At 45.4% G+C, this 13,961-nt stretch overlaps 1 long non-coding RNA gene across 1 annotated transcript in view; it reads right to left on the reverse strand.

Annotated features, from left to right (window-relative positions):
* The window catches only part of LOC142813889 (uncharacterized), a 166,147-nt gene that overhangs the window by 114,821 nt on the left and 37,365 nt on the right, over window positions 1-13,961 (reverse strand). Inside the window, exon 2 of the long non-coding RNA XR_012894717.1 lies at window positions 3,476-3,535. This is a non-coding gene — a long non-coding RNA (uncharacterized LOC142813889). The remainder of the gene's footprint in view (window positions 1-3,475; window positions 3,536-13,961) is intronic.

The following is a 13,961-nucleotide window of genomic DNA, read 5'->3' on the forward strand; positions in this document are numbered from 1 at the left end:
CGGTGTCCTCTTTTTACTCCCGCACTCGCAAGGTACTTCCTAATCAGTTCGCGTTAGTCAAAATGAAACTAGAGTATGCTATCTAACAAAACAGAAGCAAGCTATGATTATGCTTCGCGTCGAAGGCATTGTGGTTAGTGTACAACGATAACTAAGGAGGGAATACGGAGAACAGTGAAACAAAAAGTTCTTTTCAGCGTTGACCAGACGAGACCATTACGTCACCGTTTCCACGGTGTCCTCCCATAACTCTCGATTATGTCTGCGTGAACGCACATCCGGGGTTCCGGCGCACCCACGTGGGATGGCGTGCCCGACGCATCGTAAATTACGGACGCCTGGCTTTCAGTTTTCTTTGAAGAAGTTTTTCTTCTGGTTTCAAAAAGCATCGTGCGAGACCACAGCCCATGATGCCTGTATAAACATCTCCCACTGTGCGTGATCTTGGAAAAAACGGGAAAGGCGTACCCGAGTTCTTTCAGTGTTCGCATCTCTTTGTTCGGGCTATTTGATGCTCTTCGGCTGTGCATTTTTTCTATTAGTCTATTTGCTTTATGGTAGTTCTTCAGCATGTTTCACATACAGAAGTTATTGCCTTCAAAGTTGGTGTGAAAAGCCTGAAGTAATATAATTGCTGCTGGTGGATCACATTTTTGTTTAGCACACGGGCACACAAAGAGAGAGAGAGAGAGAGAGAGAGAGAATCTTGAAAGCTACTGCTTAGCAATATTCCGCATTGACATATCGCCACACAGCTATATCTTTATGGCAAAAACAAACCTTGGTGCCGTAGCACAAGTGGCGTTATGCAGTGTGAAACAGTGAGCAGGCCAAGTATCCTGGGCGTTTCAAGCACCGAAATCCAGAAAAAGAATCTCGTGGATTCTCATATCAGTAGGGTCCTAAATGTGATAAACTTGAGTTCTACGATGTGGTCTATACGAGCACCAACTATGATCAAAGTATCGCATTTTGGAAATCGTGACAGATCAGTCTCATTAAAATGGAAGTCTTATTACGATGGACGGGAAGTGTGAACTGCGGCATGCTTAAGTTCAGGTCCACTGTTAAAAATAGCCATAAACAAGAAAAACAGGCAGTTGAAAGTTTTCTAGGATGTACTACAACGGCGTGCATCCGTTTCATATCCCGGTTCCGGCGCGTATCTTATAAGACGGCGAATATTAAAGTGATACGGATAAAATTCAACTATTTTCTTGGGGAACATTTTCAACATTTTCTTCTGGAATTTATGGACTCATCTGATTTGTGTAATTAACTGATAATAGATTTAAACAATTTTATGTTAGCTTTACATTAACATTTGCATTTGTAAAACTTACGCAACTGATGTAAACCAGTTGCATTTGTCACGTGCAGTTTTTTATACTTGCTTTGCTCTAGTTTATCCCCTGCTATTGCATATCTTCATGTCTAATTTTATCAGTAGTATTCAGATCATGTTATGTAATGATTGTATTGTTACTGTTAATTATGCTCGTTAGTGATTGTTCGAAAATGCACTTTTTTGTACTTTTTTTGTAATTTCCCCATTAATGTCGCCATAGGATGTCTCCTGTCAGTTTCTCTGAAACTTAAAGGCCTCCTTCTGTACTTTTCCTACCATGTAACTGAATCTGAAATACATAAAATATGTAGACTCTTGACTAGACTTGATATATTTGTTTTGTGTAAAGCGCAATGCTTGAAGCGACAAAATGTGCTGTAGCTGCATGATTGAATACCATTGTATAACATTGTACGGGGAAGCACTGTACCTTAGAAATGTAATTTTTATAGACTCTTACTATAGATAATCTCTACGAATAACATACATTAAAGGTGGTGATACATGTTGCAGCCAGTAGAAAAAAATAAAATAAAAACAGCAAGCCCTGCGCGGACGCACAACTGAGTCACAGCAAAAGTTTGAAGAGTGGCCTTTTTTGAGCCCCGTCGTAAACTCTCTTGTGGGGACTACTAGATGTACCCATTAAGGTATAAATCATAATTTTGCGAAGAAGGAAAGTACCCACTACGGTATTATTAATCACTCCGTGAAGAAATGAGGAATCCGCTGCACATTCTGTAATGCGTTACGTACAATTTGCTGCTTCTTAGAGTGATGACGATGAGTAGTAATGGCCGAGATCTTTGCAATAGGTGTAGGGAGCTTTAAACCACTCACTCTTATAATGTCACCTAGAGAAAGTTTACTTTTTTGCCTATCTGTTAGTTTGATTCCTTCGCCACCATGGCACATAATTTCTTTTGAGGAGGTGTTTCAAGCATCAGTGCGAGGTTGTGGTAGAATCATAGACTGTCACGCTTTAGCCCTGGGTTCCACACCCTCTCGATCCTGCATAATTTTTTCCTAGTTGCTCGCGCTAGCTTTGATGGACACCGCCACCAACTACACGCAACCGAAATGGGCTCTTGTTATTTCATGACAGCTTTCGCTGTAAGACAAGGAAATACCGTACCATTGCAGTTGAGTTTTAAGAGAACACGTGGGCTGATTTGCAGAGTAGCAACTATGCAGCAGTCTATTCTATCTCGCTTTTAGCATCATGAAGCCGGTAGTGCCTTGCACATCATTTTAGCGCTTTCTATTCGCCGTTTTAGTGCATTCTGTTATGCCGCAAGCTTCAGTTGCTGAGGCGTGTTAATGTTTTTTTTTATTCTTACTCAACCTATCTAAGGAGAGTATAGGCATATGTGGGGCTGAGTCTACTCCTTCTCTTGCATAATAGTGGCCGTCCCTAAGTAGAGACCCAGCACAAATCCATACAAACAGGCATGTGAATGAAACTGAAGCACTTAGTCTCTGATGTTCTGTGTATTGAGGATCGGAGGATTAGCGGTGGCAGACGTGAAGGGAGGCCAATACTGCGTATCCCTTGATACATTTGTGTAACGTTTCCAAGGCTTCGTAATTACTCTCATCCCACCACGTGATAGTTCTCAATGCGAGCTTCTTGTAAGCCAGTCGCATCAGAAGACATAATCTTCCACATTCGTCATAATGTTCCCCATAAGCACTCACTAACGCTGAGGCACGCAGGGTACAAAACAAGGTTATTACGAGGAGCCACAATTCCTCATATACCGAATGCTGCTTCCGCTGTAGCTTGACTGAGAAATTCTTAAAACAAACCCAGGCGCACTTATGAAACATAAGTGAATGCTATCTTTGTCATGGCATTAATGGCCTTGTGGTAAATATGAGTGGAAATGAAATTTTCAATAAATTTAAATTAATTAAAATAGTCAAGTACGTAATAAAATTTTATGTGAAGAAGTGAAATGAAATATGGTAAAATAGGCCATGCAATGCCTAATTCACAGTGTCTCAAGATTTTTTTATGAGGTAATATGCTTAGCCGCTGCGCTGCACTGTTAAGTTTAGCAAAAAAAAAATTAACACAAGCTCTCTTTATAAAGTAACCCTCTTTAACTAGGTTTTTTGACTAACCTGAAGACCCAGAGGGGTCTCGAGGGGCAAGCCAGGCGATCAACTGGAGCCACGGATGTCCTGAAATGGAGAAAGCCCCCTTGACATTTTTCTTTTCGTTTTTTTTTGCTTTTTTTCAATAATAAATGTATCAGTCAATGACGACGTTTGCTACCTCTCACATATTTTCATTGCAGTAAAACATGATGTACACATTCTGAAGCTGGCACGTTATGTAATTGGTGCTGTAGCTATCCGATTTTACTGCCTTTTAAAAATATGCTGCATTTTTTCGTTCACAATAAATGTCTCTACCTAGTATTTAGTCTCTGGAGCATTCAATAAGAAGCGACGAGTGAAAAAGCACTGCGACAATCATTATTCTGAGCACACAAACCGTACCTCTCTCTTTGCTTGCAGTTAAAAAGGGACCAATAATGATTTCACATGAAGCGCGAAAGGCTAGCTGTTCCAGCTGGTTCATATTGCCAGGGCCGCTGGACAAAAGTGGCCATGGCACTGCTTGATATCTTAAGGGGTATATACATGGATGTATACAATGCAACGCCACATTCTTCTCAGTTGTTGCAACGCGGTTTCTGCAACCCTTTCTCTTCATGATGTCTTGCCTGAAGACGCGACGAGCAGCGCTGTCAGCTGCGGCGGTTGCTAGGCAATGGCTCAGCTTACACACACCTATAAACACACGCAAGAAAACAATCCTGCACACGCTATTGATGTCTGCTACCTCTCCATAGCGATTACCTTACTTTAACGTTAATATTTGCAATTAGCTAGAGTTAAATTTAGGAAATGTACGGTGGTAAGTGGGTGGTGCGCGTAAAGGACGCATGACTTTTCATGAAAGCTTCACGGTGAATCAAGACACTGCCAAATCGAATGTCTCAATGAACGTTGCCATCAAAAGCCATCAATGAACGTAGAAACTTTCACAATAAACAATTTTTATTGCAAGCCAGACACTAAGGCATAAGTGTATAGCAACTATTTTTCTCCTTGAACGAGCAAATGATAAATCGAGCAAGGCGTTAAAAGTTTGCCAGTGAATCTCGTGTAATTGCAGTATGCCCACGAGAACTTCTACCCCACATGCATGTGATGGAGGTAAAAACAAGAGAGAGAGAGTATGGCATGAGGAAATAAATTTTCCGTGCATGGATGACTTTTATGCATTCTCAGCTGCACTGCACGAGAATCGCCTTCCAGAGTTTTCATGTGTGGGGAACAAAAAGAAAAAGTTGCTCCATCCATCCCGTCTGCCAAGTCTTCGCAATGCACATTAGACATTATGCTTGAACAGCTGTGTGCAGTCATTCGGGTGGAAACTGCATATAAAGAAGCCTTTCTGAGCGCTCGACGATGCTTTTATTCACACACCTAGCCCAGTTTCTTTATTATTATTCCGTTGTTGATAAAGCCCCCTCCTGCCTTCCTTTTGCTAGCTTGGACGCCAGCGTTGTCGAAGCGAGCATGATAGGCTTCAAGCTGTTTACGCATTTTGGCCAAATATGTGCCTCCATGCATGGGCGGCGACGGTGATCGCATCTTATCGATATGGATTACGTAAAAGTTTCAGGCATGGCGTTCGCGAGTCTAAGTGCTCGTCACCAAAATTTGCTTTTTTGTTTTTTTACACGGCTTTCTCACTCCTATTTTCGCTCTTTCATCATTCACTAACAATTATAATAGATGCATCGTTGAAAATGCTCGAGTGCTGGCAAGAGCTTCAGACTGATCGATATTTGTCCGAGAAGGCTGAAAACGCAAATACCAAATTTCGTAGTGAGTGCCACGTAGGCACCCGTTGGGAGCAACTTGGCTCTTTTTGAGGTGAATTCAAAGCCACGAGGCAACTGCTGAAAGGAGCTGCGAAATGTTTCACATGCCTACCATTTTTTCTATCATGTCACGATTGTTTTTAGTTCACTCTTGCTCTTAATTTGCGACACTTTAAAAAATGAATGGTGCTACACATTTTCCTGCATGCTGAAGCACCCTTACTTGAAGTTTGAGGTGGTTCTTTTCAACACCAACCACTGCCAATATCTCCGCAAAAGAGGACCACCCGTGGCCTTAGTCATCAAATTCCATGCCTCAAAGCTTACACAAACCCTATAAAATGGTTTAAATTTTGATCGTTCATGCTTAACTGATCGACAAGCCATACCGAGCGATGATGATATTCACACGCGAGTTCATTCACTGAAGCGTCGAAGGTTCACAGAGATACCTGCAGACTAATATTTCAAAAAATAAATTAAAACGCACTGCTTTCAAAGGCAACCCTCATATGATCGAGTTGATGTCTCATAAAGACAGTTTCCTGGGGCTACTATCCCGTGCATATGAACGTTATCTCTTTTCCATTTGTACAATTATTGTTTTTTTTGAAACCTAAACTTTATTACTCGAACATACCAAACTTAGCAAAGGAATACTGTTAGTTTAACCGTCAGTGGTCATGTAATCATTAGGCATGAATATACGCCTGCTTTAGTCCCTACTGGAGAGGTTTACCTAGAGTTTACCGTAAGCGTCAGCAGTGACACAAACTTGAGAAGATATATTTCAAACTAAAAGTGCTGCAAAATATCACCGCCATATCTACATATTACATGAGGGTAGAGAAGCTTGCTCGTAGATGATCGGGTAGCCTGCGAATCCTCTGTACACATCTTCACCCATCATATATAGACGTATCAACGCTTTATATATCCCGGGCTGTCATCAGGGGGTCTTGACGACATGCCCAAGCTGCTGCTGCATTGCGGGCCTTAGCTTTTCAGGTGTTTATGCGGCCGAGCAGTAATGAAGGGCATTCACTGCGTGAGCTTCCGGAGAAACGGAAAGAAGCGCACGTACTGAGAGTGGTGTGCGCCGCCTTTAGCGATGGTGCACCATCAAGTGAGCATTCTAGAAACTAACAGAAAGCCAATGTCATGAGCGGTGGCAAGCCATCTATAGAGCATTGTTGGAATCGCCGGAAGACCGACGCTTTGAGTCATGGCGCGCCATGTAGTGAGCATTTCTGAAATCACGGGAGAAGTGTACGCGCCGACGCTCGATAAGGTGCGAGCATAAGCAGCTTGTAAAAAGGGCTTCTAAAAAGTACAAGGGGAACATTTTAGAGGCTATGGAGGTGTATATACACATTATCAAAAAAAGAATGCACATTTTCTGTAGTTCGAACGTGGTAGCAGATATCATACATTTTAAACATATCAATTGCTCCTTCGAATATAACTACACTTTTTACAATAAAAGCCTGATCACATGTGCCTATAGTTAGAATATATGTGAGTGGGCCACAAGGCTTAGTGTAAAATTATAAGCATCGTTCAGCTGTAGATTGAAACATAGGTCAAGTTGAAATGTTTGCATGATGAACGCATAGCTAGAGACAAAGAAGTACTCGAGTGGATAGGCTGTGGAAGAAAACAACACCAATGCTACGACCACTTGGGCATTGTGCCACTAAACAATGTTTGCATTATTGTTGCAGCCCTGATGAGGATAACAGAGGAACGCTGTTTACACAGAATGATAGCTGTCTTGCAACTGAAAGGTTTGTTTCTAAAAAAGAACAGAGCGTGAAAACATCTGCGGGCACAACAAACATCTTCGTCGGATAGGTGAGACAGTAGAGCATTTCACTTTGCTCGGTTTGGATTCGCTGTTATTTTTTTTCCGGAATAAATGTTTCAGTTACAAAAAATCACTCGTTCTGTGTACTCTGCGTTGCTTCGTCATCATCTCTAGTGCAGCGTCAATAATGCAAACATTGTTTAGTGGCACTATCCCCGAGTGGTCGTAGCGTTGGTGTTGTTTCTTTCCAAAGCCTATCCACTCGAGTGCCTACGTTCGGTTTTCTGAATATTGCCATAAGGTCACTTAGGCATACTTGAATATTTCAAAAAATTAGTAAATCTAAGGATATCGAAAAGGTCACTTAAGTATATTGACACAATGTGACTTTAAATTACGCGCGCTAGCAAATACTTGTGCCTTCTAGATGATTTGCGATGCACAAGCCTGCGGGACCCAGCTGCGCGCGAACCGGGTTGAAAGAAAAGAAGAACGTAGAAGAAGAGGCAGAAGGCAATCCTCGAGACAATCTAGCTGTGCTATAATTCTCGGGCACAAGTTCGCCCAGCCTACGTTAGCTTATTAAAAGAGTTTATTGAAAAGTGCGTTACAAATCTGGTGGAAGTGCTGGGTGTGATGCCAAGCCCCTCTCGAGTGACGGAGCACAGTCCAGAACCACAGCGATTTCGACCCAACGAGCTGACGCCTGTTCATCAGCGCTGCAGTCGACGCCTACGTGGTGAGGGTCCTGAATTTTCACCTTTATCGACTTCGCTTGGAACATCAACGGCTATGAACGGGTACGCAACCGACATGACAGCTCAGGTCACTCCAGCCAACATTGTCGTAAACCAGCCAATGCTACCAAAGCCTTTCCATGGTGAAAGCTACGAGGACGCAGAGGACTGGCTTGAGCACTTTGAACGCGTCGCAAAGGCTAACGGATATGGGGAAGAGCGCAAACTTGGAAGTGTTTACTTCGCACTGGAAGATAGCGCACGAACGTGGTATGAAAACCACGAAGCCACCTTCCGGTCATGGAATGATTTTCGACGGGAGCTGCTCGCTGCTTTCCCGAACACAGACCGCAAAGAGAGAGCTGAAGCTGCGCTCCAGACAAGAAATCAGCGCAATAACGAAACTGTCGCCATGTATCTGGAAGACATGTCTCGCTTATTCCGCCGAGCGGATCCAAATATGAGCGAAGACAGGAAGCTGCGCCATCTGATGCGAGGCGTGAAGCAAGAACTCTTTGCCGGACTAATTCGAAGCCCGCCGCGCACCGTCGCCGAGTTTCGTTCCGAGGCGACTACAATGGAAAGAACGCTACAACAGCGAGCAAGGTTATACAACCGGGATGCGATTGTCACTTCCTTGGACAAGTTGCCACCAGCCTTCGGTAACGGCATGGAAGCACTACGCGAGCTGGTGCGGTCTGTTGTGCGAGAAGAGCTGCAGAGGCAGCGTCTTGACCAGAACGCTCCAATGCTTTCGTCTCTGGCCGATGTGATCCGTGAGGAGGTCAGGCAGGTGGTACGCGAACCTTCGAGCAACGCACAGCCGGGGCCGCCACTACAACAGAAGACGAGAATGACGTATGCTGATGTGCTACTACGAGGACCTCCAGGACGTGCGGACGTCGCGGCGGCTACACCTATGCAGTACCCGATGCCGCCGAGCACCCTGCAGCCAACGCCAGAGAGGAGACTAAGGAAGAGCGATGTCTGGCGTACTCCCGAGAGGATACCGCTGTGTTACCACTGTGGGGAGCCTGGTCATCTCTACCGAACGTGCCACTACCGCCAGGCAGGACTCCGTGGTTTTCCTGTTAATGCACCTCGACCACGAAATGGTGAACGTCCCTTCGAAATTGAAGAATACCTGTCAGGTCGTCAAACCTCAAGTGGCTTCCAACGACACCAACCTCGGGCAACGACAACGGGGAGGTATAGATCGCCTAGCCCCCGACCTTCAGCCAGCTCCCCAAGGTCTCGTTCCCCAAGCCCGCGTCGGGAAAACTAGAGTCAGCGACCTGTGGAGGCAAGGCCGCTGTCGACTCTAATGCAGAAAAACCTCCATTGCTGACTCTGAACGACGACCAATTCAGAAACCGGTGCTTCGATAGTGACGTTGCTTCCGATTTACGTGTGTTCGTTGATGGCTACGAAGTAATCGGACTGGTAGATACCGGCGCAGATTATTCAGTGATGAGTAGCGGACTTTCTAAAATACTAAAGAAAGTGCTGACTCCTTGGAAGGGACCACAAGTTCGCACAGCAGGAGGGCACCTCATCGACCCTACTGGAATATGCACAGCAAGAATCGGAATACGGGGTTTCACGTACGTCGCCAGTTTTATTGTGCTGCCGAAATGCTCAAGAGACTTGATTATCGGCATGGATTTCTTACGAGCTAATGGCGCTGTAATTAACTTGCGAGAATCTTCCGTCTCATTCTTGACTAGGCACGCGATTGGTACCTTTATATATAAGTGGTTATATCAGAAGAAAAGAAAAGAAAGGTGCCGACCCGTAACTGTCTCTCCTTACGAGGACACCTCAACAGGTCAGCAGAGGAATGGGATATGGGGAATAAAAGATATAGGGAGAAGGAAGGAGGGATAAAAAGAATAGAAGGAAAATAGAGGGATAAGAAGCCGCCAGCCAACGAGAGGAAAAAAGAAGGAGATAGGAAAGTGGGGATCCGGTCGAAGCAGTCCAAGGGCGGGGTGCCACAATGCGAGAGCTGCACGGCATCAGGAGACCGCGGAGGGCGAACCAGCCGGCGGGAGCTACGCTGAAGTCGGAGATCGCGAGGGCACAACCGTCCAGCTTGAAATCCTCCGAGCGAATCGGTACCTTTGAAACGGAAGAAAACGTATATGACCTTTGTATTGCAGATGATGGCGTCATGGTTCCGCCAAGATCGAGCATATCTGTCGCAGTAAACAACAAAGCATTCAGTGAATTCGAAGGATTTGCTGACAACAACACTGCCTTACTACTGCAAAAAGGAATCTGCATGGCACGAGGCCTTGTTAAGTTACGTGACGGATGTGCAAATGTTCTACTCACAAACTTTGGAAATGAGGTGCAGCACGTTGCAAAAGGAACCGTCATCGCCAGTCTGAATGATTTCGTCCAGGTTACGGAGCTGCGAACTTTTGAAACAAATGATTCTGATTTCGAAGACGTGGAGTCTGTCCTTGCAGCCATCGACATCGAGCCAGGCCTACTAACACGCGAAAAAGAGCAAATAGAGCGTCTTTTAAGGGAATTCGCCGAATGTTTCTCGTTGTCATCTAAGGTTCGACGCACTCCTGTCGCTAAACATCGCATCATTGTCGACGAGTCAGTGAGGCCAATACACCAGCATCCCTACCGAGTGTCACCAAAAGAAAGAGAAGCTATTGGTAATCAGGTTAAAGAAATGCTCAAAGACGATGTAGTCCAGCCTTCATCAAGTCCATGGGCGTCACCTGTTGTTCTTGTGAAGAAAAAAGACCAAACCTTACGTTTCTGCGTTGATTATCGGAAGCTGAATGCCGTCATCAAACGGGATGTTTATCCTCTGCCAATAATTGACGACACTCTGGATAGGCTGCGAAATGCCAGGTATTTTTCCTCATTGGATCTTAAAAGTGGGTATTGGCAGATAGAAGTGGACGAAAGAGATCGCGAAAAGACAGCGTTTGTGACACCGGACGGTTTATACGAGTTCAAGGTACTCCCTTTTGGCCTTTGTTCAGCACCCGCCACATTCCAACGGATGATGGACACAGTGCTTTGTGGTCTTAAATGGCAGTCATGTCTGGTTTATCTCGACGATGTTGTAGTTTTCTCTGCTACCTTTGAGCAACATTTGGAAAGACTCTAGGCCGTGCTCACTGCGATCAAATCAGCGGACTTGACGATAAAACCGCAGAAATGTCATTTCGGCTTCCGTGAGCTCCTTTTTCTCGGCCATGTCATCAGTGCAGAAGGCGTCCGCCCAGACCCTGCAAAAACTGAGGCCGTAGCAAGATTTCCGAAGCCAACAGACAAAAAGGCTGTTAGGCGATTTTTAGGTCTCTGCGCCTATTATCGACGGTTCGTTAAAATTTTTTCACGAATTGCTGAACCACTGAAACGGCTGACAAAAGAGGAAATGCCTTTCGTATGGCTTGCCGACCAAGAGGATGCCTTCAATGAACTACGAAAGTGCCTTCAAAGCCATCCTGTTCTGGCGCATTTTGACGAGGAAGCGGAAACCGATATCCACACAGATGCAAGCAATTTAGGTCTTGGGGCCGTGCTCATCCAGTGGCAAAACGGACAAGAACGAGTCATTGCGTATGCCAGTCGCACTCTTTCGAAAGCTGAGGTGAACTACTCAGCGACCGAGAAAGAATGCCTTGCCGTGGTATGGGCTATCAGCAAGTTTCGACCATATTTATATGGTAGGCCTTTTCGAGTTATAAGCGACTATCATTCGCTATGCTGGCTGGCTAATCTCAAGGACCCATGTGGACGGCTTGCACGATGGAGCTTGCGATTACAGGAGTATGATATCACGCTTGTGTACAAGTCAGGTCGCAAGCACAGTGATGCGGACTGCTTGTCACGTGCTCCGATTCAACCTGCTGCTTCTGCTTCCACCGAGGATGGTGAAGATTTTATTTTCTTGGGAGCTGTAACGCCATCAGAGATGGCACATCAGCAGCGATCCGACCCTGAGATACTCCTCTTGATCAAGTACCTACAAGGACAGTCTGTCGATGTTCCACGACCTTTTGTCCGCGCCTTGTCAGCGTTTGTCCTACGAAACAACATCCTGTATAAAAGGAACTTTGACAACAATACAGCGACATTCCTGCTTGTCGTCCCTTCACCTCTGCGACCAGAGATTTTGGAGGCTTGCCACGACGATCCATCAGCTGGACACTTAGGAGTAAGCAGAACGTTAGTACGCATCCGCACTAAATACTACTGGCCGAAGTTGCTTAGCTCTGTACGGCACTATGTCAGAACCTGCCGGGACTGCCAAAGACGTAAAACGCCACCGCTAAAACCAGCAGGTCTCCTTCAACCGATAGAACCACCAGAAGCCCCATTCACACAAGTGGGAATGGACTTACTGGGCCCATTTCCTACGTCATCATCGGGAAAACGGTGGATAATAGTTGCGACCGACTATTTAACCAGATATGCCGAGACAGCGACTCTAGTTAAAGGATCAGCCGTTGAAGTAGCCGAATTCTTCGTCTCCAACATAGTACTGTGGCACGGAGCTCCAAAAGCGTTGATCACGGACCGAGCGACTGCATTTACGGCCGACCTGATGAAATGTATCATAAAATTGACGCACACCAGTCATAGAAAAACGACGGCATATCATCCCCAAGCAAATGGTCTAACGGAACGACTGAACAGAACGCTGGCTGATATGTTGTCAATGTACGTTGATATAGAACACCGTACTTGGGATAAAACATTACCCTATGCAACATTCGCCTATAACACTGCGACGCAAGAGACAACACGGATGACGTCATTCCAACTTGTTTTTGGCCGGACGGGAACGACACCTTTAGATGCAATGTTACCTATTGACGAGACGCCCGAGAATTACTATGACGTTCACGACTACATACAAAGAGCAGAAGAAGCTAGACAGCTGGCACGATATCGCATTCTCCAACAGCAGAAAACCGACACGCATCGATACAATCTGCGAAGAAGAGACGTCCAGTACGCACCAGGAGACAGATTATGGGTGTGGATTCCTGTACGAATACGTGGACTGTCACAAAAACTGATTCGCCGCTATTTCGGTTCGTACAGAGTGCTCCGCCGCGTCGGCTCGCTCAACTACGAAGTTACGCCAGACGGGCAGGATATTTCATCCCGACGGCGGCATCGCACGGAAACTGTGCATGTCGTCAGGATGAAACCATATCACGACAGGCAATGAAACGCTGAAGATACAACGTTCTCTGACGTTAACGACATCCCCGACGAGGGTTTGTGAATGACTGCCATGCAACCAGTTTGACACAAGCATCGGGACGATGCACTCTGGAAAGGGGGGCAATGACACAATGTGACTTTAAATTACGCGCGCTAGCAAATACTTGTGCCTTCTAGATGATTTGCGATGCACGAGCCTGCGGGACCCAGCTGCGCGCGAACCGGGTTGAAAGAAAAGAAGAACGTAGAAGAATAGGCAGAAGGCAATCCTCGAGACAATCTAGCTGTGCTATAATTCTCGGGCACAAGTTCGCCCAGCCTACGTTAGCTTATTAAAAGAGTTTATTGAAAAGTGCGTTACAATATCAATCGATGGTTCCGGTTCTAGTTGAGAATTACATTAAATACGTATGATTTTGGAGCATAACATGGCCCGATAAGAGGGCGAATGAACTGTTCAGGCAACCAACTAACGTTCATTGAGATCCCTTAAAGCTCGTTTTTAGCTGGCAGTTTAGCGGCTCTTGGCGCAGCAGATCTCAACCACGCGTCTCTGTCTACGTGGCCTCCGAGATCCACTTCGGCAGCTCGCGAGACTCGAAGTTTGTCCATGCAATATACCAGGGTGCAAGAACGCTGAATTTAATTGCGAGAGCAATTTACTGGACACTCTCGACTTGTGCCGTCTACGTCATATCCAGTATGTAGCACGCTACTACCTTTCGCTCCACAATTCCGACTGCGTTGGTGTTCAGCCATGCGTCATGCATCTTGCAGTGTAATAACGGTGGCGTATTTATATACACCATTTATCCTACTACGGGCGGTACCCATATCTCGAAAGAACTACACCTTGTTTTGTGTCGCGTAATGCTCCTACACTTTAAACTTGAAACTGCACCTGAGACGCACATGAAAAAATAGTTCATTTCTGATCCACTCGAGATGTGCAA

This window comes from Rhipicephalus microplus, chromosome 4, assembly GCF_043290135.1.
Source record: "Rhipicephalus microplus isolate Deutch F79 chromosome 4, USDA_Rmic, whole genome shotgun sequence".
Lineage (NCBI taxonomy): Eukaryota > Metazoa > Arthropoda > Arachnida > Ixodida > Ixodidae > Rhipicephalus > Rhipicephalus microplus.